Genomic DNA, 25,786 nt, shown 5'->3' on the forward strand with positions numbered 1-25,786 from the left:
TATTCGTGGGGGCGGAGCCTGTCGCAACCCTGGTCCTTTCCGCAGGTTCCGAGATCATGGCACCGCCCAGTGGGCGGGCCCTCAAGCTGAGGGAGAGGGGGTCTGCTGCCGGAAAGAGGCCAGAGCCTGTGGGCACCGGAGAGGTGAGAGCAGAGTTAGGGACAAAGAGGGTAAACGGAGGTGACCAGACTGGTAGACAGGAGAGAGTTGGACAACTGTAGGTTCCATCTCCAGCTCACAGTAAAACTTAGATGACTGGGGGGGCGCCTGGGTGACTCGGTAGGTTAAGCCACCCACTCTTGGTTTTGGCTCAGGTAATGATCTGACCGGTTGGTGAGTTCTAGCCAGCATTTGGGCTCTGCGCAGAGAGTGCAGAGCCTGCTTGGGATTCTCTCTCCCCCCTCTCTCTCTGCCCCTACCTCTGTTCGTGCGCTCTCTCTCTCTCTCTTAAAATAAAAAAAAATTTTTTTAATTAAAAAAATTAAAAAAAAAAAAAGAGCTACATAACTTGAGATGGATGGTGAACCTCTGGTTCTTCTCCTGTAAAGTGAGGATAATAATAGCACTCGTTGGCTGGGTTTTTGTGAGGCTTCAATGAGATAATACACCTAAGACAATTAAATCAGGGCCTGGGTCCTAATAATACACAGTGAAATGTTTAGCCATTATTATGTAAATCAGTTAGTACAGAGCTTGGCACTTCTGGGTGTTGGAAAAATGTTAATCATTATTTGAATAATAATAATCAGAATAATTTCAATATAAATGCAGTCGCTTTTTAGCATTATGAATAGGTCAGAATATGAGCAGTCTAATAGGGGGGTTGAACATGTAGGGTTTTGTAGTCAGGCATGGATCCAAATCCCTACTTCCTAGCTGTGTGGCCTTGAATGAATTACTGCATCGCTTTATCATTTTTGTGTTTGGTTTTTGCATCTGTAAAATGTGAGTGATATAACAGAATCTACATTGTAGAGTGTTGTATATATTAAACAAGATAACGCAGGTAAAGCATGGTCTCTGGAATCACACTGCTTGTGTCTGAAACTTCTTTCAAATGCAGGATGTTGGCTTTGCCCCTCACTAGTTGTAAAACCTTGGGCAAATTACTTAACCTCTTTGTACCTCCGTTTCCTAATCTGTAAAGTGGGAATTATCATAATGGCATCTACTTAATAGGGTTTGTGAGAGGAATAAATGGAGAAAAGTTTGTAAAGGACTTGGCACATTTCTGGCAGGAGGAGTTTAATAATCATTATTCTTATTTTTTACTAATGGGTATGAGACTTTAGGGAAAGTGACAGTACATGGAATTTGGCACATGCTCAGTACCTGCTGGCTTCTGCTAAAATTAGGGGAACTCTAGATTTTAGTTTTAAAGGCGTAGTTTCTAACGTTCATGAAACATGTTCCAACTTATTCATAGTTAATAACTCATGTGATTGTGCTCAGTGAACATAACAGTGACCCATGCACCACTCCTTGCTATTGAAGTCTTACAACAGCCCCATGAGGCTGGTAGTATTACTTTCAATTTACAAGGAGGAAATGGTGGCTCACCCAGATGAAGTGACCTGCTCAAGATCACATAGTAAGTGTCAGGCCAGAATTTGAATCACTGGGCTGACCCCAGAGGTCTCTTCTGGGTCCCACGCTGCATAGGGAAAAGATCACAGGTGGAGTAGGGTGGAGGTTGAGTGGGGAGACAGTGTGTCAGACATTTGAGAGAGTGTCCGGATCTGAACTGGGAAAGTCAGATTTGCGGGGTGAAGGATGGCCGCTTCAGGATCATCTGTCTGGGAGAAGCCTGTGGTGAGGATGTAGAGAGAGAGAAAAACACCGTTCGGACACAAGAGGGCGCCCCTCACCCTGAATCCAGCCTGGAATTCTTTGATGGTTTCCCTTAGCTTTTTTTTTTTTTTTTTAAATTAAAGCCTGGGATTTTACAGAAGAGGAAAACTAAGACCCTAAGAGGCCAAGTGCCCTGCATAGTGTCATATAGAAATCATCAACAGAAACTGAACCAGACCCCAGTTCTCTGCTTCCCCATCCACCAAGATTTTTTTCTGTCCACAGTTGTCTACAAGACCCTCTCTGGGCCAGCCCAGCCCTAGGCTCTAAAGATGCAGAGATAAATCAAACTGGTCCGTCTCCAGGACCTGATCTCCAAACTTTCCAGATCCAATTTCCTATTAGTAAATTGGTAATGCTTCCTATTAGTAAGATATTTTTGAATACACACTCTCAATGTGTTATTTATGTATAAGGATATGAATGTAGTACATATATAATTGCACAAAAAGCTAACTTTTATTGAACGTTTATAATGCATTACTAGGTCCTGCTCTCAGTGCTTTATACATATGCACTTAACAGTCACAAAATCTTCTGAGCAAGAGTCTAATACTATCCCATACTACAAAGGAGGAAACTGAGGTACAGAGGTTAAGTAACATAAAGCCATATAAAGCAGGCAATCGAGCTTCAGAATAAAATGAGATCAAAAAATAGAAATACGTATGAGTTTTAACGTTTTCTTCTAAACCTCCATGAATCATCTCGTGCACCCCTCTTTGGAGACCAATGCTCGAGGGGCCCCCAGGCCTGTGTGGGCCAGTACAGTGTAACCAGTACTTTCGGAAAGGGAAGTGCAGGGGCTGATGGGAACCCACAGGCAGCCGCTTACCTAGGCTGGGAGGTCAGGAAAGGCTTCTGGAGAAAGTTGGTGGCTAAGCTGGATCTTAAAAGATCTGTAGTAGCTCCCCAGAGGAGAGAAATTGGGGGAAAGTGTGTTTCTGGGTGAAGGAGCAGTGCATGCAAAGGCCCAGAGGCAAGAGCACGTGGTGTTCCGGGAGCTCCAAATTGGAGCAAAAGCTCCAAATAGTTTGGCATGGCTAGACACGGAGTGCCAAGGGGGTGGGTTCTTCCTCCCAGTGTTGTTATGAGGCTCAAATAAGACCATAGGTATGACCACGCCTTCGTGTTTTTACTGAGGGAACAGGCGATCAGTCTGCTGCCTCCTGGGCAGCATCCCAGCTTTTCGGTCCTCAGCTGCCAATTCCTCTATAACCCAGATGGCAAGAGGGGCCCCTCTGCCCCTTGAAGATCTGATTGAACTTGGCACAGACCCCCATTTCACAGTTGAGGACTGCTCCCAGCGCTGCCTCCTCTCCCGCACCCTCCATGAATTTCCAACTTCACTTCCTCTGGGCTACAGTTTCCGTCACCCCAGCCCCTTCGCCTTCTGCCTCATGTGGGTTTCCATCGAAAACAGAAAGTCCAATTAAGCCAAGCATTTCATGGATTTAGTAAATTTACCCAGGATTTGGAGATCTTGAGATCACATCACATACCACACGGCCACCTGCCCTCTCCCAAATTTTCTCATTCAGCTTCCAGAGCCTTCCCAAAGCCTGTGTTCCCCAAATCACCAGCTGATCCTCCCCACACGTGCAGCACCCCCACCTCCCACCAGAAGCTGTGTTCAGTCCCGTGCACCCACACATACCCACTCTCTCCCTGTCAGGCTGGCTTGCTTGTCTTATCCCCACCTCCAACATGCACGCACCCACTCTAACCCAACCCAGGCTGCCCTAGCCTGCTCCCCAGCCACGCCCAGAAGCCGTCCTCTCTTTCATCTTCTTTGAACCACACATGAAAGTCCTCTCTGCGGAGCAGCCAAGCCAGTCCATGGTAGCCAAGGGAGGTGGTGGTGGGAGATAGGCTTCAGGAAAACCAGCAGCAGCACCGGAGGATGGGGGAGCAGCCGGCAGGAAAGTGGCCAGGTGACAGTCCAAGCAACTGTGTGAGGTGTGCAGGACCTGGTGACTCAGCACACAGTGTGAGCCGGCTGCTTGCCGTGCCGTCTGCCACATTGTCAGCCACATCCTTGCCTGCCTTGGGATCGCGCTTGGGGAGGCAGAGGCACAGCTCCTAGCTGGTAGAAAGGCCGCTCTCCAGAGTAGACAGCGGCTCCCGCACCACCCAACCCTGGTCTTGCCCGCAGTGGGACACAAACACATCATAGAGGAACCTCTTACTCTCCCCCTTCCAACCCCTGAGATCCTGAAGACCAGCCCTGAACAAGGCTAGAGATAGAAGATCCAGGAGTTTCTGGCTTCGTGTAGGAGGAGCTAGGAGATCAGCAGAAGCAGCAGGCAGAGTGGCCCCAAGAGAGTTCCGGCTCCCAAAGTTTTGAGGCAGTGGATCCAGAGAAAAGAGAAAAGGGGATTCTTGGGGGTGGCCCCCAGCTTTTGGCCAGCACGGCTAGTGTGATACCTTGTTCATGTATGTACTGGGGGAACCACTCAAGCCAGGGCTCCACCCAGGCACTGGCACACCCAGAATATACAGATACTGGGGTATCTGGGGACTGTGCTTCTGGGGCCTGCCATCCAGAACAAAGCCTGTCTTCCAGTCTAGCACTACAACCCGGAGACTGCCAGGGCTCCAGAAAGCAGCAGCAGACTGTATCTCCAAACCCGCATTGGCCAGCTCCTCAAGCCACCCTGGGCAGGGTCAGGCTGGGGACCACAGTGCTTGCAGCTTTAGCTCCCGTAGGCTGGGCAGCCCCATGATGCCTCAGGCCCAGGGCTATGCCCATCCACCCATACCCGCAGATACTGGAGTGTGGCAAGCTGCCAAAAGAAGAAGCGAGAGGCACCCGGGAGCACAGGGCCTCCAAGCTATTGCCAAGCAGGAGGAGTTGGCAAAAGGCAGGGAAGATCTTGGCGACATTCCGGGTCCCCAGCTGCAGTGCCTAGCCTTTCAGAGTCAGGGTTTGCAAGACTGGAAAAACATGCGGAGCCAGCTTCTAAAACTTCCTCTCTAAGGCTGCACAAAGCTCTAAGCTGGCCAGCCTCTTGGGCAGGGACAACTCTACCCCAGAAAGGCCAGAGGGGAACTACAGGCTCAAGCTGTGTGGACTCTCTGGGTCCCGGAAGTCCAAGGCCAGGCTCAGCACCATGTGGGTATCCAGCAGGTTTAGGCTGATCTAGTGCAAGCAGAGGGGCTACCAGTGGATTCCTGCCAAGCCCACCATCTCCAGCCTCAGGCCCTGGAATACTTGGCCCTCCAGACGAGCCATGTGGTTTCCCTGATGTGGCAGCTCCCCAGGAGGAAGTGGCTAGGGACAGGGTATGCACCCCATTGTTGGACAGACCCAGGGCCCCTGTTTCATACGTGCACAGTGTGGCGCTCCGCAGCCGACTGCTGTTCAGCTTCAGTCCCTGAAGCCTGGGCACGGCAGCCAGGAAGCCTGGTTACATCCTGTTAAACCTGGTCAAACCGCTGTTAAGACCCAAGATCTACAGGCTGTGGCAGGAAGCCAGAGCCTCCAGAGCTACGCGCCCCATTAGAGTAGTTCCCAAGTTCAGCTTGAGCAGCTCAAAAGGGGCAGCTGCCCCGGCAGGCAGCTCAAGTCCAGTCTCTGCAGCCCCAGTCCTACCACTGCAGCTGCCTCCATCTTGGTGTGGCCCAGACACAGAGCCTCCAGCTGGAGGCCCTGGAGGGCCCAAAGACTGGCCATTTTCAGCTAGGTGGTGAATGGCAGGTCCAACGTGTCCAGGCGTCACCAGAGGAGGGGCCAAGCACCAGGTCTGAGAAGATGCCAGCCAGCTCCCTCACATTCTGATACCAACTATACTTGACAGCCAGCTGTGTAGACCGGAAGGCAACTGAATACCCAAGTTCCCATCTAGGCAGGGCCCCGAGAAAGCAAGGTACTAGAGGAAGCTCAGGTTGCCCGAGATGTCAGGGGCAGAAAGAAGTAATCAGTTCAGGGTCCAATGAAAAAGTTGCTATAGCTGCCCCAAGCTCCCAGGACTTCCTGGCAGGAGCTGGGAAGATGCAAACCAGCCCCAAGACCTGAGCTCAGGAAAGTGGAAGAGGGCATCCGGGGGCAAGACAGAAGTGGAACCAGTGAAACAGACTTCCTCCACACTCTATGGCACAGCTGCCAAGGCCTGTGTCAGGTTGGTCACCGAGAAGACTGCTGCAAGGAAGGGTGGACTGGAGTCCAGGGGGCAAATCAGGAAGAAGTGGGAGCTCAGAGGTGGCCAGGAGCTTTCCATCACCGGGCAGCTGGAAGCAGTCCAGCCTGCAGTCAGAGGAAGGGATAAGAGTGCTCGCCCATCTTGGCACCAAGCCTGGTCTGCAGAGAAGCAGAATCAGAACCCCACTCTCTCCTCCCTTCCCTTTTCCAGAGGGGAGCCCAGACCCTATCCTCCACTTACACACACACACACACAGTCACAGCACTGACAGGTATATAGCCCCCAGGGTACCCGGGAGGCTCTGGAAGCAGGGGCAGAAGGCCACAATGCTTCCAAACCGCACAGCTTCTGGAGGGTGATACCAGCCTGAAGATGCTTGGAGCCCAGGGTCCAAGGGCCAGAGAAAGGCAGAAGTACACTAGTGGGAGGAGAGACCCATCTCACTTTTCTGCTGTGAGTGAGCAAGCAGGCAGTGTTTCTGAGCACAGGATCTGGGCCTAGAGGTCCAGGATCCCACTCGGCCATCGTCCTCCACCGCAGTACGTTTCACCTCTCTGAGCCTCAGTTTCCTCCTCTGCGCGTCAAGTGTACTAACACTGGCTTGATAAGATTGCTACAAATGACATATGGTGGCAGTATGGCAACACCCCCTTATACTACTTGCTTTCCTCACCCTAGTAGAAAGGAAATCTTGAGTCAATCAGGATTTTTTAAAATGCAGCTGTTTTATTAAGCAAAATAATACATCAAACTGATGCCTTTTTAAACATCTTGTAATGCTCCATGTGGAAGAGTCCAAAAAGCCCAAGAATTTTTCAAGAAGACCATAGGGGTCCATTCCTGTCCTTCCTGGCCGGGGCTAGGAAGAATGGTCTTCGGGGCCTTGACCTTGTGCACCACCAGGATGGAGTCAGGACTCCAGGGGAGAGCAGAAAGAGGAAATAGAACTTTATGATTATCTCAAAGAGTGCAGTAAACGATTCAATAGTATTCAATCTGATCATTATTTAAAAAATAATAATAATAATAAACTCAGAGAGAAGAAAAATGCCTTGAACTTATAAAAGAGTATTTACCCGGATCTGCAATGCATTTAATTCTTGATGATAAACAGCCTGTTGCATTCAATTTAAAGCCAGGAATGAGGCAACTACAATTACATCCAACATTATAATGGAGGCCTTAGCCAGGAGAATAAGCAAGAAAAAGAACAAAAATTAAAATTATAAAATTGTAAGTGTTTGAAGAAACAAGAGGGTCGCCATTTATAAGATGCTGCGATTGCCCACACAGGAATTCCAAGAATTTCTAGACACAGACTATTAAAACTAATGTTGAGCAAGGATGCTGGATTCTAGATATATTAAAAAAAAAAAAACGATAAACAAACTTGCTAATACACCAGTGCATTACTGAGAGCCCCAACAGGAAACAGCACATTCAAATTACAAGTTGTCAAAGAGGTTTGTGGGTAAAGAGACTACCACCAGGAGTAGTGCGGGAACTGGGTCTGCAGCTGTCTGTCTCCACTCCTCAAATTATAAGGAACTGTTTGAAGATGTTCATTTTTTCACGTTTTTAACACCTTTGAACAATTGTAGGGCTGTGTCCTACGATTAATAACACCTGGCTATTGCTGGTAATCAGGCAACATTCAGGATGCTGTGACTGTTGCCCATGCATATGCATAGTTGGGTCGTAGCTGTTCACATTATCAGCACATCAACTGAGATACAGATATTCTTGATCCCACCTATTTTAGTTTGGTCGTCCTTTACAACATCTTCTGAAATATGACACTATAATTCCACATTGGAGTAAAAAGTTATTGTACGTTCAAGAAGAGCATGGAAAGAAAGCAGCGGGGGTGCATATTCTGTGTTGGGGAAATAACGTGGGAAGAGCTCAGAGGAGCACTATGAATATGAAGGAATTTGAGGAATGCCACAATCAATCAATTTTTCTTACATTTTAATTTTTTGTGTGTACAAAGTTATATAAGATAAAAATCTGTCTAAATATGTATAAAATCGCTCCAAGTTATAAGTGGTGAGAAAGCATTATGTTGTCATTCAACTGGATCATTTTCCTACATAAAATAATGGTTTGTCTTGCAACTGTTCTTTTTTTTTAAATTTTTTTTTGGCATTTATTCATTTCTGAGGGTGAGGGAGGCAGAGTGTGAGTGGGGGAGGGGAGAGAGAGTGGGAGACACAGAATCTGAGGCAGGCTCCAGGCTCTGAGCTGTCAGCACAGAGCCCAACGGGGCTGGAACTCATGGACTGCGAGATCGTGACCGGAGCTGAAGTTGGACATTTAACCAACTGAGCCACCCAGGCGCCCTGTCTTGCAACTGATTCTTAGACTCAATCAAATGCAGCAATTTAACTATCTTAAACTCATTTTTCTCTTCTTTCCTTTCCCTCATTATTATTAAATAGTGTGTTGGTGGTGGTTAATTTTACAATTTATTGCTCAGATTATAGAATTTCGAGACAAGATAGTAGTCATCACAGGAGGCACCATATCCCACAGATCATGGATTGGCAGCTGGATATAATTATTCATGAGATTTAGGTTGACTCCTTTGGGGAGGAGTGAATATATTAGCGGTTGTATTATACTTGATGGAAGCTTTACTTTGAAGCATAAGTACTGGGAAAAGGGGTTATGTCAATAGACAAGCCAAGGAGTAGATGGTAGTAGGCATTTGTCATTCATTTAGCATCTGAACCCCCCTTCTATGCCGATAAGTAACCATGCCCACCTTGCCTGTAGTGGTTAAGTGCACTGCTTGGGATCTGCTGCTCTAGGGTCCTGGGAGCACTACTGAAATTAGGGAGCCCACATCAACTGCAGCTTCCTATGACTATCCCCAGTCTCACAGAGAGCAGTCATAATAGAGTTTTCCAAAGATGACAGTGTTCCCCTCACTAATGCATTTCTCAATGCTTTTCAGAAAGAGATTGTCTTCTGGGCCCAATCTAGGAATACAGTGAGAAACACAGCGCATATGGAAATGTACTCTCAACCTCCCCCCTTCTGTCTTATACCAAGGAATTTATGGCATCTTAGCTTTGTTTAGTAGACCACTGGTTAGTCCAAGATCTAATCAACCAACAAAGCAAACAAATTAGAACATTCCTGGCCACTCAAACTAGTCTAATGCAATAAAAATCTCTGGTCAACGCATCCATATCGATATGTTCAGTACAATCTAAAATTATGTTGCTTCCTCCTTGGTCCCACACCCTCAGGGCCTGCTTCCACATGTATTCTTTAGATTTGGACAATATAAATGAGCAGAACATCTTTATTTGCCTCTTCCCTTGGATTTACTTTGTAATTGCCTTCTAGGTATACTGGAATCTGATGCTAGTTATACATCTCTAAACTGTGAAGAGGATGGTTTTCCATCTGTACCAGTTCTGGGCCTGCTTCTTGAATCCACACCTCTGCTCCACATCACTGGCCAGCCAATACCTGCAAGTTATATTCTCTGACTTTCCCGTGAGTGAGAAGAGGTTGGAGGGCAAGAGAGAGTGCCGGGATGTTTCCCCCTCCTTCTCTGTTGGTGGCATCTTCAACACCAGCTGCAATTCTCCCATGGTGCCAACTCCTGCAAGGCAGGCCTGCCACAGTTCCCGCTTCCTCTGGTTGACTCTGGGCCCTGGTTCCAGTAATTACTACCTCTTCCCCTTGTTCCTGCCTCTGCAATAAATTTGAGATTCTTCAATCACAGTCAAAAAACATCCTTAGCTTTTGGGTGGACAATCAAGCTGAGTAGTTAGGATATGAGCTTGAAGTCTCTGTGCCCCTCATGCTGCTCCATCGCACGGCCACTCAGCCTCTAGAGCCTTGCTTTCGATGAGCACTTCATTCCAGGTGACTGGGATTTTCATAAATTGACTCCTTCACCATTGTACGTCTGATCTGTCAGAGTGCTCTGACTTTAAGCTGGGTTTTCACTGCCCTTGGTCCCAGTTCTGCTGCTGCTGGCCTTAGCTTGCACTGCCGATCCCCCAGAAATTAGATGCTGGAGCTGCTGCTCCTTCTACCCTATTACCAAAAAGGGATTCTGCCTTAAGTTCCCCTTTGTTATAGTAACCAGGAGTCTGATTTGGTTTACCCCAATTCCTCACGTAGGAGTTGAGAAGGCCAACATTGATGGGAAACTCCGGGATCCTTTCCTGCCTCATTTGGTCAGGAATCTGAGATTTAAGACTGCCTGAGCTGGAAAGGTCCTCTGAGTTCATCTAGGCCAACACCTTCCTTTTCAGATGGGGAAACTGAGACCCAAAGTGGGGAAAGGGATTTTCCAGGGCCGAGCAGAGGGCAGGTGGCAGAGCTGGGATTAGAACCCAGAGTCGTGGGCAGGCCAGGGGAGGGTGATGGGATGGATGGAGTGTTGGTGGGAACAAGCAGCCTCCACTCCTGACCATTGGGAAGTAAGTGAAGCTTTTAGAGCCCAAAAGACCCCTCCCACTATCCCCTTGGCCCACTGCACCCCACACACATTCAGAAGGCCGGGGTCTCACCATCACTTCCTTGGGATGTGATGTGCGGAGTTTATGGAAGGAAGCTGAGGTCAGACTGATTCTCATGTGGTAGCTCTGGGAAGAAGGAGAATGGAGAAAACAGCTTTGCAAAGAAGTGAAGTGAAGTGAGGTGAAGTGAGGTAAGGTGAGTTGGGGTGAAGTGAAATAATAAAATAAAATAAAATATAAAATAAAATGAAATAGATGCCTTTGCTTTGGTCAGGGGCCACTTTCTGGGGGTGCCTTCTTTCTCCATTCACCCATCTTTCTTGCCTCCACGTTCTGCACATCCTTTCTCCCCTACTTTCTCTCCATCCCCTATCTCCACTTCCTCTTTCTCCCCCCACCCCCCAACACTGCCAAGGCACTCCTGTGCTCCTGGAGGACAGACTTCTGATGAACCCAAGTGACCACCTTCTCTATGAGTTGTTAACTGGTCAGCAAATATAATTTCTACTCATAACCGGTTCTTAGTGATTTCACTGCATAAACAAGTAACGTCAGGGGCGCCTTGGTGGCTCAGTCAGTTAAACGGCCGACTTCGGCTCAGGTCATGATTTCACGGTCCGTGAGTTCGAGCCCCGCGGACAGCTGTGCTGACAGCTCAGAGCCTGGAGCCTGTTTCAGATTCCGTGTCTCCCTCTCTCTGACCCTCCCCCGTTCATGCTCTCTCTCTGTCTCAAAAATAAACGTTAAAAAAAAATTAAAAAAAAAAAAAAAACAAGTAACATCACTGGAATTCTAAATAAAATGAAGAGATGTTCGCTAGACAGCTCCACCACCACCAAATCAGATGGCTTTTGCTTGCCTGAGTTCACTTCAGTTCTTGTCCCAACTTTAAATACTTTCCTCGGAACCACCATTTCTCATACCTTCCTATATGCCAGGCATCCTGAGAAGCACATTAAACAATATCAGCCCAGAGATGTTTTATGTCCCAGAATCCCCCTTTTGGGGGCTACCTAGAATCCTTTTTAATAATAAAAATAACTAACATTTGTTGAGAACATACTGTGCCAGACACTATGCTCTCTTTCCATCCTCATGACCCAGTTTCTGTACGCTTTTCCCTCACTTTCTTCAGATGCAAAAATGTGGCCCAAGGAACTTCAAATGGCCTATGCGAGGGCATCCCAGAGGCAGTTAGTTTCTTCCTCTGTAAAAGGTGAGAATGTCCTAGTTACCACTCCCCATTCGGGTTTTCAGGGACCATTGGGGTTTGACTGTGAGTTCCTTTGTTGTTATGGCCTTTGTGGCTTTGCTGTTTTCAGGTGTAATTCCCAGCAGCCCTGGGTAAGGATGCCCTGTTTCCTGTTATTTCAGACATCACAAGGGCAGAGGAGTCCAAACAAGGGCTATAGAATGCGGATGGAGATACTGATACACAGAACAAATGGGAACCCAGCCGAGGCAGCTGGGCTACTCCATTGTCTTAGCTGAGGTCCTTTTGTGTTCAGGAACAGAAATCAACACAGACTACCCCGGGCATATTTTGTTGGGAAGATGCAGGGGTATCTCATGGAATCCTGAATCAGCCAGGCCTGGGGGAGGACTGAAGCCGGGGGGTGGGGCAGTCAGAGACCTTCTAGTAGTTTCTCTTTCTCTGTCATCTCTGCTTCAACTTTCGGTTCTCTCCTGAACAGCCATCTCTGCTTCCACGTTTTCATGGCTGACAATGGTCACTCCATCCAATGGGAATACCAGGCTGAGCTAAACCAGAGTCCATTTTGGAGGGTGCAGAAGCCCCACCCCCTCCTTGCCCTAGTCACGTTTCCCCCTCCCATCCATTCCCACCACCCACCACATCTGCTCCATGTCCCCCCCCCCCACACCTCACCCACCCCACTCCACATCCAAGATCTACTGTGGGAGCCCTGAGGGAAGAGAACCCAGCATCTTCCTTCCTCAGGGACTACTGAGAAATCCCTTTCCATATGGTTCCCTGTCTGTGGTGTGACCTTGCCAGGATGCTCTGCTTGGGGATGAATGGCCTTCGCTACAGTTCTGGGGAAAGAGGCGAATAACAGGGTGTTATAAGAGTTGTAGGAGACGAGGCCAGGAAGGTCATTGAAAGAATTTTGGCAACTCTGAGTGAGACAGGGGGTCATCATAGGGCTTTCAGAAGAGGCGTGACACAATCTGATTTCTCCTGTAAAAGAATCATTCAGGCTGCTATGATGAGAGCAGAATGGGTGAGGGAAGCAGTGGGAAAGTGAGAACAGAGGTATAGGGACAAGCAAGGAGCTATTGCAAAAATGCAGGTATGAGAGGATGTCAGCTTGTACCATGATGGCCAACCAGAGAGGAAGGAAAACATGGTTAGATTTTGGCTGCATTTTGAAGGCAGAACTTGCAGCCTTGACTGATGGGTTTGAGGGGAGATATGAGAGAAAAAGAAGTCAAGGATGGCACGAAGACCATGGAAGAACAGGTTTGGGGAAAATAAGAGTTCGACTTTTGAAACATTGAGTTTAAAATGATTATTCTCTTGGGGCTCCTGGGTGGCTCCGTTGGTTAAGCATCCGACTTCAGCTCAGGTCATGATCTCACAGTTTGTGGGTTCAGGCCCGCGTCAGTCTCTGTGCTGACAGCTCGGAGCCTGGAGCCTGCTTTGGATTGTGTGTGTCTCTCTCTCTCTGCCCTCTCTCTCAAAAATAAACAAACATTAAAAAAAAATTTTTTTAATAAATAAAACGAGTATTCTAGGGGCACCTGGGTGGCTCAGTCAGTTAAGCATCCAACTCTTGATTTCAGCTCAGGTCATGATCCTAGAGTCATGGAATTGAGCCCTGCCTGGGATTCTCACTCTCTCTCTCTCTCTCTCTCTCTCTCTCTCTCTCTCTCTGTCCCTCCCTCTGCAAACTCTCTCTCTCTCAAAATAAATAAATAAACTTTAAAAATAAAATGACTATTAGATAGCTTAGTAGTGATGGCAAATTATGTAAAGTACTAGCTAGGTTAGGGGTGTGTGTGTGTGTGTGTGTGTGTGTGCACGTGCGCACGCGCACACACACACGCACAGGTATATCATACTTAGACCTGGTTCTGTCTTTTGGTGGCTGTGTGATCTTGGCAAATCACCCAGATTTTCTGGAACGTAGACCCCATCAGGCCAACTTCTCAGGGCGTGGTGTTTTTAAAACATGTCTATAATTTTTTGACACTACTCCTAACCACAGGCGAAGTGTAATTCCTCTCCCTTTGCATATGGGAAGACCTTAGTGACCAACTGCTAACAAGCCAAATACACAAGTGATGTAACGTGACTTCCAAGCCTAAGTTAGAAAAGCTTCCACCTCGCTCTCAGTCTGGCGACACTCACCCTTGGAACCGAGCCACTCTGTTGTGAGAAAGCCCAGGCCTCACGTAGAGGCCACATAGGTGTTCCAAATCACAGCTTCAGCTCATGCCCCAGCATCCAGTGCCAGACGTGTGAGTGACAGGGCTTCCCGATGGTTCCAACTGTCCTTGCTGATGCCAAGTGGAACAGAGACGAGTTGTTCCCGCCAAGCCCTGCCCAAATTGCGGGTCTGTGAGCAAAATGAATGTGGTTGTTTTGGGTTGCTGTGTTCCACAGTGATAGATGGCTAAACCAGTGAGAGTTGTGAAAGCATTTTGTACACCAGAAAGCCATCTACAGAAATGGATCATTAGTCAGTGGACATCCTGAGCTCCTCATCTCATGACCTCAGCTACAAGTCCTTCTGAGCTGGGTGTCATCTCGGGCCAGGCTCTGATTCCTTCCTGCAGCGGGTAGCATTACACGTGACATCTCAGCCATAATCTGGCCCCAGGCCTCCTCTCAAGTTCCCCCTAACATCAGCTGCCCCCTTTGCTACCACCCCCATAGAACCCCCTCAACACACTATATCCAGCTATGTCTCCATGCTTTTTCTCATTCTTTTCTTCTTTTTTTTAAGTTTATTTATTTATTTTGAGAGAGAGAGAGGAGCAGGGAAGGTGTAGAGAGAGAGAGAGAGAGAGAGCGAATCCCAAGCAGGCCCCACAATGTCAGCACGGAGCCCGAAGTGGGGCTCGATCTCATGAACCGCAAGGTCAAGAATTGGACGCTTAACTGACTGAGCCACCCAGGTGCCCCATCTCATACCTTTCTTCTGACTAAGTAACATCTTCCTCCTTAGGCTCCAGGGACTTACTTCACCAATCTTATCCAAGGGAGGACCCAAAACCTTCCTGTGGGAAAGAGCCTCTTCTCACATCTCTGTTGAGATCTGAGGGCCACTTGCTAAAATATGCAGGACCCGGTGCCTCTCAGCAATACAGTCCCAGTGGATGGGGGAGCGAGGTGGAAGGGAGCCACCATCACCTGCCAACGGAAAGGGAAGAGAGGGGAGGAGCTGGAACAATCTGTGTGGGTTTGGGACAGTGATTTTTGAGTGATCAGATGGTCTCCAGCTCCCTGTTAAGTGTCTGCACCAACTTGTGTTGATTCCCAAACGTACCTCACTACCGTTCAAGGAGAAGTCCTTTCCCACCACAGCCGGGCTGTTCTGCTGACCCTCAACCCTCTCCACACTCCTGCTGAGCTGACTCATCCTTCAGGGCCTGATTGCCACCGCCGCTCCCGCCAGGCACAGCTGTTGTTGGCCACACCTGCAGCCATGCCTCTGGGGTCCTGGGCAATGCCACTGCCCCTGCTTGATTGCAGGCCACAGCATGCACAGGAGGCTATCGCTTCTTGGGGGAATACCTGAACACCGCAAGCATGCTTTGTCAACGTCTTCCCCTATTTTGATCTGGTGCCTGGACCTTCCTTCCATGCCTCCCCCTCCCACACCCAGGCCCGGCAGCACTCTGATCCAGGAGCCTCCCTCTGTGTGACAGGGATAACCTGGATGCTCACAGACCATGTCAGCCTGCGGGAACGAAAGAGACCACGATATCATTTGGACACATATGTTCCTAATTCAATACTGCGTCATCCTAACCGAGGTAAACTGCAAGGCTCAGAATCGTCACAAGCTCGCTGTGCCCTTGGCATCTGGGGGAGTCCCAGCATTGCCCCATGCATGCTTCTGCAGCGGTCAGATCTGTTGCTTTTGCTGCCTCCTCCGCTCTGCCCTGGACATCAGTGGGGCACATGTTCCCGTGGCAGGGCTTGCCCCTGAACGTCTCTCAATAGTCTGTCGGACTGCTGGTCAGTGCGTGTGCCCCGCATACTACCTCTTGCCTCCATGGGTTCCTTTCCCTCTTTCTTCTCCCCCAACCCCGAGTTGTAACAGAGAACACACAGCTGCCCTGCCGGATTCTACATCCCGCAGACTTCCCACAGATAAGTATGGCTATGTAGCTGTGGTTTGTTGTCAATAGGAGGTGAGCAGAAGCGATGTGGCAGCTTCCTTGGCTTACCCCTGGGGCTGTGGACTCAGAAATGGGAGCCTCATTTTGAGAATAGTAGCATCAAGCCACCAACCTGGGTCCCAGATGACTCTTTGGGACAGAGCTGGCCCTGCCAGCTGTGAACTACTCATATCTAGACTTTTCATGTGAGAAAAATAAACTTGCATCCCATTTAAGTTAGCCTGTATCCTAAGTAATAGAGTATTGACTCAAGAACAGTCAATCTGCAGGCGTCCAGTCTAATTTAGATCCTCTTACACCCCTTTATGGCACCCTGTACTTCTCCTTCAAAGCACGTATCACAACTTGCAATTAAATAATTATTTGGGTAATGTAGTGTTCGCTATCGATTGCCTTCCCAACAGCTATCTCCCCTCCCTCCTTTTTATCTCATGGAATCTCAATGTCATTCAGGTATTCATGGCTTCCTCCTTCAGACTCATGCTGCATGAAAAGATGAGAGTAAGCCTATCAGATTGTCTCTCTGAGATTTTGAAGTAAGAAACAAATAATAATGAGAGGGAGCGGCAGGGAGTAACGAAGCAGGCAGATTGCGCCCTTGATGACCTGTGCATCGTGTCTGCTGAGGATCTGCAGCCACCTGGATCCAGGATCATGTCCCCATTCTAGTCTCTGTTCTTGATCTTTCCTAGACAGCCTCTAAAATGATCCCTAAAATACACCATCTTTCCCTGGGCTAACAAGAGTGCCCACTTGTTTCTCATAACTGAGCAGGCCTGGATAAAGCGGTAACTTTGGGCAAATGTATTTAACAAAGGTCTTTGAACACCCACCACGTCCTAGGCACTGCTGTACTCACTAGGGGTACTAGGGAGAACAGATGGGCCACCTAGAGCATCTCTCTGAGAAGCAAAGTCAACCACACTCCTCTACCTGCTTAGAATTCAATGGCTTCTAGTTGACCTCAGAACAAAGCCCTAAATCCTTACGGTTTACAGCCAACCTTGCGTGATACAGCCTCTGTCTGTCGTTTGAACCTCTATCCTGTTACTTTACCCCTCTTTCCACTTACACCAGATCAGATCACTTTCAGGCCCCCCGGTGTCCAAGCTTCTCTCATGCTTGAAGCTGTTGTACTTACTCTTCCATTTACTCGAGTGTGGTAAGCAAAGGTACAAGGCAAGGATCAGGATGGTGATGAGGATAACAATAAGACTACCACCTGAGCACTTACTTGTACTTTGCATGTATTCTTCTTAGTCTGCATAACAATGTCACAAGGTAGGTTCTGTGTTCCCCATCTCACAGACGAGGAAGCTGAGGCTTCGGGAGTTCAGTAACCGGCTTCAGACCACACGCTTAAGTGGTGGCAAAGCCAACATTTGAAGCCAAGCCTATTTGACTCCAAAGGACAGGCTGTCTAGGCCAGCTGTCATCTCTCTACCACTCTTTCGAGTTGAGTTGCTGGAGGCGGACAGGCTTGGGTTGGAATTCAGGACTCTACCACTTTCTGAGTGGGTAGCCTTGAGCAAGTTACCCAATCTCCCTGAGCCTCAGTTTCCTCATTTTACAAATGAGGCCAGCAAGAGAACCCACCTGAGAAGGTCACAGTGGCGTTAAAATGAAAGCATGCACGTTAAGCCATGCCCTAGACCAGTGCACTTGGTAGATACCGTTTCCTTATCACCGTTATTACCTTCTCCACTTAGGCAAGTAGCTCTCTCCTTCTCCCTGTCCAGGTTAGAGCCCTGCATCTTGTCACAGACACGGCCTAAGAGCTGCTTCTCTGCCAGGCCTCCTGGGGCCAGGCCTGCACAACTCCGTGGAAGGAAGCTTGGGCCCGCGCAGGAATGGCCTGTAATTGATCCCAGTTAGAGGTGGACAGGCCCTGTCCTCCTCGGCTGGGGCCTCAGGAAGCAGGGCGCTGCCTGATTTATGTCCCTGCTGCACCGAGGATGACCTGGTGACCTCTCTACGTGTCCTAGCATCAGACAAGGCCATAAAACAGAATTGGTGTTGCACATTTGTTCCTATCGGGGCCGACTTGTACACTGGTGCACCCAGCTTAGGTCAGTCCCCTGCAGGGCCCTCCCCAGGAAAGGCTGGTGTGTGTGGCCGCTCTGTGCGGCCGGGCCACCGGAAGTTCAGGGACGGTGTACAGAAGGGAAATCACAATCTCATATGTTTTCATGGCTTCCGTGACCATCCTCAGTGAAAGACACCCAATCCACATCCTGAACCTCCAGCTCCCCCACACCCACCCCGGCCTCAGACCCAGTCTCAGTGACCTGCTGGACGCCTCCTCCTGCACATACCAAAGGCCTCATCTGAACTCATGGTGTTCACCTCTCTGCTGGTTCTTCCTCCCTCATCTGTCGGCCCCAGAAGCCGACACCTGGGCCAAAGAAGTCACTTCCTCCCTGGCCTGGTGCAGCTTCTTTGCACAGACTCCTTGATAGCTCTGACCACACCATTTTGTGATTAGAACAACTTATTGCAGCCTTCGCCATTATCTGTATCTCTGTCTCCTCCAATAGACTGTAAAGTCCTACAGGCAAGAGACCACATTTGATTCATCTCTGCACCCCCAGGGCCTAGTGTAGAGCCTGGCACAGAGGACCTGCCATGAACCTTTGATGAATGAATGAGTGAATGGATGGATAAATAGATGGATGGATGGCTGAATAATGAGCATAGATGTGTATCTTTTGAGGTAGTTTTCAAATAAAGAACAGGGCTTCTGAGGAGGGACTCCCAAGTTCCCCTGGGAATAGTGTGATTAGATATCAGCATCCTACAGCCAGATTAACCTTAAAATTGCATACTCTGAGCTATACTAGGACCTCTTCCATATTCAGATGACAGAGACCCAGAGAGGTTAAATAACTTCCTGAAGGTGAACAGTGATTTAGTGGCAGAGCCCCCGGATGAGCCCCCAAACTTCCTGTCTCCACTGTCTGCAGCCTCTTCCTCTCTTTCTACGTGCTGACCTTTAGTGAGCTCTTCATGAACTCCAGAGCTTGGCTTCCAGAAATAGAAAGCAGTGGGTCTTCTGGACTATCTACAGGGTTTGATTACCAACAAGGTGATCCATGGCAGAGAAATTGAGATGAGCTTCTCAGAATTTGCAGTTCTAAGAGTAGCATAGGACTATATGACTACATGGCCCTTATCTTCTCTGAGCCTCTGTTTCCTCGCCTGCAAAATGGGAATAAGAATAGGATCTATCCCAGCATAATGCATGTTTTTCACTTTAGGCTCTTGTGATAGGTTGTATTATTATTCCCAACTATTTGTTGAACTCTCAGTAAAAGGGTTATCCATCTCTGACCATAGCAATGAGACTCACAGTGCTTCTCTGTGGGGAGGGCTATACCTCACTGCCCCCTTGGTGTCTGCCTAGGCCATTCGCTTCCTTTGGCCAAGGGAACATGAATAGAAGCTACATATGCCACATCCCAGCAGACGCTTTAAGAGTCATTGTAAGACTCAGCCACTGCATTTTTGCTTCTGTCTCTGGAATGATATAGCGGCCACTCCTTCAGTCTGAGACCCGGAATGTGAACACATATAGAACAGGACCTCAAATGACCTGCTGTCATGTGGCGTAAATAAGAAATAAACCTTGTTGTCGTCAGCTGTTGAGACTGTGGGGTGGTTTCTGCTGCATAGCCTAGCAAATGCTGACTAGTAATCTTTTGCTTATAAACTAGACAGACTCGTTTGGGACATCTTAAAACAGAGGGTAGAGTTTGTCGCAATGATATCCATAAAAGTGCATCAAATCCTTGGGGGTCCTAGAGCTAAGTATTAGGCAGTAGTCGGATAAGCTGCCATAGTAAGAGGCTTCAAAATAAAAGTCTTAAACAAGGTACACATTTACTTCTTTCCTAAAACAGAAGACGTAAGTGACTGGTCCAGGGTGGTTAGGAAGCTCTGCTGGGTGAGGTCACCCAAACATCCAGTTTCTCTCCAACCTGCATCCCCTGCTACCATCCAAGATGTTCTCCTCATCTGTACCATGTCCACATTCCAGCCTGCAGGAAGGAGGACAGAGAGAGCCGGAATGACCAGTGCTCCTGGTCGTAAGGAGGTACAGAGAATCTGCCTACATCACTTCTGTTCACAGGCCCCTGACCAGATCTTCTTTATGTGGCCATAGGGCACATGTGATACAGGGCACGGGTGTATATCACAGCCAGTTTCCAGCCAAGTGACCATGAGCCCTGATGAAACACAAAGGGGACTTTCTGTTAGTAGAAGAAAGAAGGGGACAATTTGGTGGTGTTTGGAACGGGCTTATGTAGGCTCATGAGAGCCAATCACATGCATTGCCCCCCTTCCAATTCCTTATTCATTGATATGACTTCTTGAAATCAGCCTTGGTGGGAGTATTTACACCAAAGAAATTGGCAAATACTACCAATGTGGACCTCCCTCCACCACTCCCAACCGGCCAGAGAACCTGTTATTAGATATTTTGCCAGCATGGAGGGTAACAGATACTGGCAGGCAATTATACTCTCTTGCTAGAGTTGGGTCACTTTTTCTTTCTTTCTTTCTTTCTTTCTTTCTTTCTTTCTTTCTTTCTTTCTTTCTTTCTGTTTTATTTATTTTTGAGAGAGAGAGAGAGAGAGAGAAGGGGAGGAGCAGAGAGAGAGAGGGAAACAGAGTATCTGAAGCAGGCTCTGTGCTGACAGCAGAGAACCTGATGCAGGGCTCAAACTCACAAACTGTGAGATCATGAGCTGAGCCCAAGTCAGATGCTCAACCGACTGAGCCACCCAGGTGCCCCTGGGCCACTTTTTCTTGGTGTCTCTGCTGGCTTCTCCCACTCCCAAGCAGCTTCCTCACCTTCTGCTCTATAAGAAGTCCTCCTTGGTTCAAATTTGGGAGTACAGCTCATCTTTCTTGCCTCTTCCTAGCTCTAGGTTGCCTGTCCTGGGCCAGATGCCTATGCCTGGGCTCCTCAGCTATGTCCATGGGTGGAGGGGCTGGATGGGGATCATACCCAAAGCTGCCTTCAGAGGGGCTGTGGGTAGAAATGACCCCAAAGGCAGACACTGTGCGTGGCTGAGGAACGAAAGTTCTTTCTCTGACCCTACCACAGAGTTTGGGTTGTAGGAGACCATCCTTATCCAGTTTGTCAAATACTCCTCTTTATTGTGGTAAAATACACTTAACATAAAATTTACTATCTTAGCCATTTTTAATTGTACCATGCAGTTACATCAAATACATTTGTAGTGTTGGGCAGCATTACCACCATCCATCTCCGTATCTCTGATATTCCTTTTTGTACCTCTTGTGACTAGATGGCCCAGTTTGGTGAAAGATGTACTTGCTGAGGTAGCAGAGGGCCTCTGGCTGAGGGACAGCTGTACCCTATATCACAAGGTCAGTAATTTGTGGTATAGACAGGACGGCTCATGCCCTCTCTCGAAAATAAATAAACTTTAAAAATGTAATGAATGAATGAATGAGTAAACAAATTAAATTAGTTAACTTCTTTAAACTTCACCTGTAAACAGGAAGGTATTTAAAATATCTAACTAGTAAAATAAAATAAAATAAAGTAAAATAATATAAAATAAAACAAAGTAAAATAAAATAAAGCAAAGTAAAATAAAATAAAAAAAAGCAAAGTAAAGTAAAATAAAACAAAACAAAATAAAACAAAGTAAAATAAAATAAAATAAAACAAAGTAAAACAAAAGTCTAACTAGTGAGGCAGAGGCAGGAACACATCAGAAAACATGCCCAAGTGTTTAAGCCAAAGTTCTAGAGTGGTGAGTATGCTGGAAGTTCCTGATGTGCTTGGTATTAACCTTTTAGTTGCTGGATGGTATAGAGGTCTAGGGGATCCCAGGGAAGAAACCAGGGTGAAAAGCAGCTGGAGTGGCACTTAGGGGAACCGGAGCGACAATCAATAAAAAAAAATTTTTTTTTTACTAAGTTAACAAGCATTTGAGGCTGTACTGGTGTAAACCAGCTAAATGTCATCCCTGTCTATAAAATGGAGGAATTGATACCTAGTTGATCAAAAGGGGTGCTGGGGAAAGGAACATCAATCATCCCTGTGACATGCTAGGAGAGGCAGGCCTGAGGTAAAAAAAAAAAAAAAAAACACCAGAAGTTCAGAACATACTAGAACAGGAATGGTTGTACTCCACCTTCCTGTTCCCATCCCAACCCCTATCCCCAAGACACAGAGACATATCCTAATAACCAGCTCCAAGTGCGTGTCAGAAATGCAGCTCAATTTGGAAAGGGGTGTCCATGTCTGAGGAATTGTGACTATAAAAGAACAGAGCAGGACCAGGTGGCAGGAGAGACTGGAAGATTCTTCCTTAATTAAGGAGAGTTAGAAATAGGGGTCCCTCCCATGAAAGGCCTGGCCAGGTCCCCTCTAGTGTTCAAGACCCTGACCTCTGTGCTCCTCAAGTTCTTTGACCCAAAATCTCAACGTAGGAACAGAAGCAATTTGGCCCCAAGGCTCCAGACCTGAATTTGCTTCTCCCTTGAGCTGCCCTTGAAAAACTGATCTCTTGAACATGGAAGACACGTTGCTGGAGGTACAGCCTGTCTTCCAGGAAGCGGGGAAAACAAGAGATGCCTTACATCTGACTTCAACACAAAGAGAAATTTATTATCAGGATAGAAGATGTGTCACAGAATCTAAGGTTAGGGACAGCATAAGGAGGCAATTAGGACCCTCAGCATCCTGAAAAAATCAACCATGAGCTTTGCTTTTCTTTCTTGCTGCAGACTGATTTGCTCTTTTTCCTAATACGTATGATAGAAGATGTCCATTGCCAACAGCTCCTAACATCACCTCCATTCAAGAAAGCAGCCAGAGGCAGGCAGCAAGGCTTTAGCTCCCCTCCAGGGTCTTGAAGGTGGGATGTGATTGGCTCAGCTTGGGTCAGTTGCCTGCCCCGACCAATAATCTGTGGCCTGGAGCGAGGGGCAGAATCACAGGTGTGTTTAGCTGTTCTCTTCCTGGCTCTGTGGTTAGGGGAGAGGCAGAGCCATTCCTAGAACATGGATACACAGGAAGCAGTAGACAAAGGTACCTTCTACATGTGATTTGTCTGATGTCACTTAACTAGAAAATGGCGAACGAAATCCAAATGATTCCTTTGTTCTTTCCATTATGTTCCGTTTCAAGGAGCAAATGAAGGTAATTAGGCTGGAGGGACACCAGAGGGGAAGCCCAGAGCTTCAGACTCCAATGAGAGTTTGGAAGGCAGTGAGTAGAGCAGTGTTTCCCAATCCTGGCTTCCCTGTTAGACTGTAAACTGGGGAGGACTGTGGATGTCTAGCATGGGTCCTGGCAGGTAGGCGCACTCAGTGATTAATGAAGGAAGGAAGGAAGGAAGGAAGGAAGGAAGGAAGGAAGGAAGGAAAGAAGGGAGGAAAGGAGTGAGGAAGGAAGGAAGGGAGAGGAAAGGAGGGAGGGAGGGAGGAAGGACTGTGTTTCTAAATCACTTGTACTTGGGTAAAAATAAAGATTACAATAGTAAATAACATTTATTGAGCACTTAGTATTTTGAGATTTGGCATATACTAAATAATCTGCCATCAAATCAATAAGCTGAATATTATTATTACCTTTTATAGATAAGCTACTGAGGCACAGAAAGATGAAGAAGTACCGACAGGGTCACCGGTTAGTGGCAGAACCATTGCAAATCTAAGCAGCCTGGCTCCGGAGCCTCCGAGTGCAACCCCCGCATCATACAGCCTCTCAAGATGTCAGCAGCCCACCCCAGACCTAAAGAATCAGATCCTCTGAGGGAGGGACATGGGAATCTGCATTTGAACAAGTTTCAGATAGGTGGTTCTGATGCACAGCCAGAGTCAGAATGCGGATCTAAAAAGTAGCAGCAAGCCTGGGGCTGTGTGACTAGAACAAATAAGTCTGCTTCCGGGATTTTCAAGTTTGTCTGATCATGTGAACATGAGGCCTGCTGAATAATGTTGATGGATTGTGTCCTCTTTGTGAGGGGGGAACCCAAACCCAGGTCAATCACAAAGAACCTGTGAGCAGAAGGCCAACTCAGGAGACCTGCCCATGAGACATTTTCTGAAGGGGCTCCAGCCACTGGCCACCATCCTTGGAACTCTGTGTACCTGCCTAGTTCCTGGACTTTGATCTCCCATCTGACCTCCTTCTCACCCCTGCTCTGATCTGACAACTCCTGCTGGGTTGACCCCATCTCTGACCCCAGCCCGCCTGGGTTTTCAGTCTCACTGCTCCAGGCTGAAGTCTCACAGGATGACAGCCTGAGACAGTATTTGCATCAGCCACCAATAATGGGAGCAGGATGCCACCTCTTCTAATGATGTAATGACAAATGGAATATTCATGTTAAAAGAACTGTGACCTTCAGGGTGGAATTCGGGTAATCTCAAACCAACTCTGTGACCATCACTGAACGTGGAAGGTTGAAATAGAAATAAACAGGCCTTCATCCCAACTGAAACAATGTTCTTTCACTCATTGAGTAAATGGCTACTGAGAGCCAATTCCATGACAGTTTCCCTGTCAGCACTGGGGACAAAAAAGATGGAGTTTCTGTATGCCTGATTCTGCTGTGGCATCCAGAGAAGGTGATGCGTCAGAGATTAACCAACAATTGGTCCAAAAGAAAAAAAAGCTGCAAGATTGCACTTTCAGATAAGGGATGGCTCTAGCTTTGTCCAAGGTTTGTCAATGACGGGATCTGCCTATGGAAGTTTGGGGAAGCCAGTAATGAGCCTCAGACACAAACACCTTTTAAAAACCTAGATCTATCTGTGCACCAGATGTTTAGACCCAAGGGGTGGGTAGCCTTCTTGGTAGGCATCAGAGAGGCTCAGGATTGGGGCTTGGGCTACCCCATTCTGTTCTTGGCTGTCCTCTAGTTTGATGTGGAATCCTCGACAACTCATCTTCCCTCTCTGCACCTCAGTTCCCTCTGACCATTTCTGTCCTCTCTGAATGCCCAGCTGCCCAAAGAGTATTTGATAAATGTCTGTTGAATGAATGAATGAATCTCTAAAGTCTCTTCTAGCTCTGGTATGGTGAGTCTATGAGCTGGAGACATCTTTGGGAAAGAACGAGATTGGCCAAAAAGAAAAACTTTCTTATTCCTATGGGACCCATGGTCACCCTCTATTATTCAAATATGATCTGCCCCTTATGGACAACCTCCCCTTTCTCTTCATCCCCTTCCTTCATTTTTCATCTCCTCTGCACATATTCTTTTTTTTTTCAACGTTTTTTATTTATTTTTGGGACAGAGAGAGACAGAGCATGAACGAGGGAGGGGCAGAGAGAGAGGGAGACACAGAATCAGAAACAGGCTCCAGGCTCCGAGCCATCAGCCCAGAGCCCGACGCGGGGCTCGAACTCACGGACCGCGAGATCGTGATCTGGCTGAAGTCGGACGCTTAACCGACTGAGCCACCCAGGCGCCCCGCCTCTGCACATATTCTTGTGGGTTGAATTGTGTCCCTCAGAAAAGATATGTTCAAGTCCTAACCCCCTCGTACTGGTGAATGTGACCTTATTTGCAACTGGGGTCTGTAGATATAATCAAAGTAAGATAAGGTTATACTGAATGAGGGTGGGCCCTTCTCCAAGAGAACTGGTGTCCTTACAAGAAGAGGGAAACTGGGACATAGACACACAGGGAGAGTGTCATGTGAGGGTGGAGGCAGAGATTGAAGTAATGCATTACAAGCTAAGGCGTGCCAAGGATTGCCAGCAGCCACCAGAAGCCAGGAGAAAGGCATTGAATAGATTCTCCCTTTGAGCCCCCAGAAAGAAACTGACCCCGCTGAGACCTTGATTTTGGACTTCTGGCTCCTGAATTATGAGAGAATCCATCTGTGTTGTCTTAAGCCACCTACTTTGTGGTTTATGGCAGCCCTAGGAAACTAATA

At 47.7% G+C, this 25,786-nt stretch overlaps 1 long non-coding RNA gene across 2 annotated transcripts; it reads left to right on the top strand.

Annotated features, from left to right (window-relative positions):
• The first annotated feature begins 17 nt into the window (after window positions 1-17).
• Window positions 18-24,336, top strand: LOC131505064 (uncharacterized). 2 transcript variants are annotated; one of them, XR_009258262.1, is made up of 3 exons: window positions 18-143; window positions 9,351-9,503; window positions 23,477-24,336. It is a non-coding gene; the product is annotated as an uncharacterized LOC131505064 (long non-coding RNA). The 2 variants fall into 2 exon arrangements; XR_009258263.1 differs by lacking the exon at window positions 23,477-24,336 and adding an exon at window positions 14,674-16,224.
• Window positions 24,337-25,786: the final 1,450 nt, after the last annotated feature.

The sequence above is a fragment of the Neofelis nebulosa genome, chromosome 2 (assembly GCF_028018385.1).
Source record: "Neofelis nebulosa isolate mNeoNeb1 chromosome 2, mNeoNeb1.pri, whole genome shotgun sequence".
Taxonomy (NCBI): domain Eukaryota; kingdom Metazoa; phylum Chordata; class Mammalia; order Carnivora; family Felidae; genus Neofelis; species Neofelis nebulosa.